Source organism: Ciona intestinalis, unplaced genomic scaffold (assembly GCF_000224145.3).
Source record: "Ciona intestinalis unplaced genomic scaffold, KH HT000468.1, whole genome shotgun sequence".
In the NCBI taxonomy this organism is placed as follows: domain Eukaryota; kingdom Metazoa; phylum Chordata; class Ascidiacea; order Phlebobranchia; family Cionidae; genus Ciona; species Ciona intestinalis.
Genome location: NW_004190789.1, coordinates 1,474 through 3,876, shown reverse-complemented (window position 1 = coordinate 3,876; position 2,403 = coordinate 1,474). Strand labels below are relative to the sequence as shown.

The 2,403-nt window shown below is 34.9% G+C and overlaps 1 long non-coding RNA gene across 1 annotated transcript; it reads right to left on the bottom strand.

Annotated features, from left to right (window-relative positions):
- Positions 1–1,274: 1,274 nt before the first annotated feature.
- Positions 1,275–2,092, bottom strand: LOC100183885. The gene is made up of 3 exons (XR_182241.4): positions 2,046–2,092; positions 1,829–1,985; positions 1,275–1,376 (listed from the first exon to the last, which is right to left on the bottom strand). It is a non-coding gene; the product is annotated as an uncharacterized LOC100183885 (long non-coding RNA).
- Positions 2,093–2,403: the final 311 nt, after the last annotated feature.

Sequence of the window (2,403 nt, the reverse complement as noted above, 5' to 3'; positions counted from 1 at the left end):
TGTCGCTACCATTGTGGGGGTTGTATCTTGGGCAAGACACCTAGAAGTTCTAACTTTTTTAGGATCAGTATGAATGGTGTTTTTATATAAAAGATTTTAACTTAAAACACTGCGATATAGGATTAGCTATTTACACTGAAATGATAGTTAGCAACTCGTACCAAGTCGAACACTGCTTGTGCTCATGGTCTATCTTCATACAACGACTGTAACGTATTTAAGTGTTACGATATAACAGCCTCCTAAATATCCGAATCTACGATGACATTTGTTACAACATAACAAAAACAGTCGGTGCCATGCTACAGCCTAATAAAAATCTTACACTATACATTGGGCGTTACCCATCATCTAATATAAGTTTAAAGCAACACAGTCAGGTATTGATATTCTCTGGAAATGTGACGCGAATATCAAATAACGTCCAACCTCTCATGCAACTAATGGTATGGGCTTTGTTTAAAGACGTTTGAAATACGAAAAACAACAGCGGAACTAGGTAACCATGCAACATATTTACAAACCAAAAAAATCAAAAAAAAACACTCACAAATCAACGTACGTGGAAACTCATAAGCAAACACGAGGTGTATGAACAACCGTATAATAACAACTGTCATTGCCCCTCCACGTGAGAATAAATAAATTACATACGTGGTAAATGGTAAGCGGGTGCGAGGTGTATGAACAACCGTGTTATAACTACTGTAGTTATCCTGTCACGTGAGAATAAATAAGCTGCGTACGTTTCCTTGCTTAGTTTCCCATAACATATCGTGGCCACTTGGTGCTAGCATAGGTATCTAAACACATTTAGGTATCTATGGTTATGTATATCACTGTGTCTTCTAAGTTCTATATTGCCTTCGTTTGTGATCATACTGTATTGGCATTTTTTACTCATGCATTTTAAGCCGTTGTTTACCCATTAAAATGTGGTCATTTTGGTTTTGTGTTTCGAAGTGAGAAGTCGTCCTATTTTAAATAAACCGCTAACAATATTTATAATTTTACCCATAAATTTATCCATAAGTTTACTCATCAATTTATCCATTAAATTTAACGATTTCAATGAGCCCCAACGGCAGTCATATAACACGAGTTTTCTATTTAATTAATTTATGCCCGTTTACAAGTTACCGCGTATATAACTTTGTGGGTGAATTTTTTAGATTCCAATAGACGCTAATTAGGCGGTGTTGGAAATTGTTTCGCATGTTTATATATTCACAAAGTTTAAAATACAAGGTGACTGATACACAACACAATTTATATTTGCTGATGTTCAATTTATTAAAACTGTACATTTGCAGCTTAAACATAAATGAACACTTATTGATCTTCAGCCATCCATTTGATTAAATTCATGTCTGAATCTGAAAATTTAAATATTTGTATTAACATGTTAAATCAATAAAACTTATTTATACTAGTATGGATTAGTAACAAGGACAGACGTTATGATAAGGTTGTTCTGTTTCATACACCTTGTGCCCGCTTATGAGATACCATGAAGGTAACTATCATAGGTATTTATTTTAATGACTCAATTTGTATTTTATTTTTTGTGTATTCTTGATAATTTAGACAGAGCATGAGTGACCACTGGGTTTCAGGCCTTTGCTGTTAAGTGTCTTAACCAAGGACAAATACGTCTACAATGGTAGCAGTGACGAGCCTTAAACTCGCAACGCATGCGCGCTAACCATTGATCGACGGCATCAGTTGTTAAAACATTTTTTTAAACTTAATTATGCTGTTAACTTTTACAGACGTTAAGCTTTTACAATTGACATATAAAGTAGTACAATTGCGGGCAGTAACTTACTTTCGTTCATTTGTGGCATTTCCTGTTGGTCATAATGGGCACGACGACGAGTAACATGGCGACGACGACGACGGCTACCAACCCACCAAGCAGTTGTAGTTTCAGTGAGGACGAGAAGTCCGATGAGAAGCAAAAGTAGAAGTGCTGACTTGTTCATCTGCAATAAAATGTAATTACTACAAGCCATACAAAAAACAACAACAAATAAGTTACTTACGTTATTTCTTTTGAGGAACTAATAAAATATTGCAAAACTCAGCGCCTTTTATTACTAGCGTTGTTTGATTGTTTCCGATCTATCTGTTTTAATCTTCTCGGTAAATGCGCCCCTCAATTTCGTAGATTCGATACGACTGATGAGTTTCTGTGTAAGGCTTGAGTACGTGCTGTAAAGATTAATACGCCTGAAAAAAACCGAAACGGTTCAGTTTTAAAAACTAGCATCTTGTTTGCTCAGTACCAATCGCAAAGACCGCATCAGTTTTTACTTTAGAAACTTTCTTGTTTTTTCAAATAAACGTTTGTGTATTTTATTAAAAAACTTTAATAACGTTTTACCTTATATGTTGTTCATA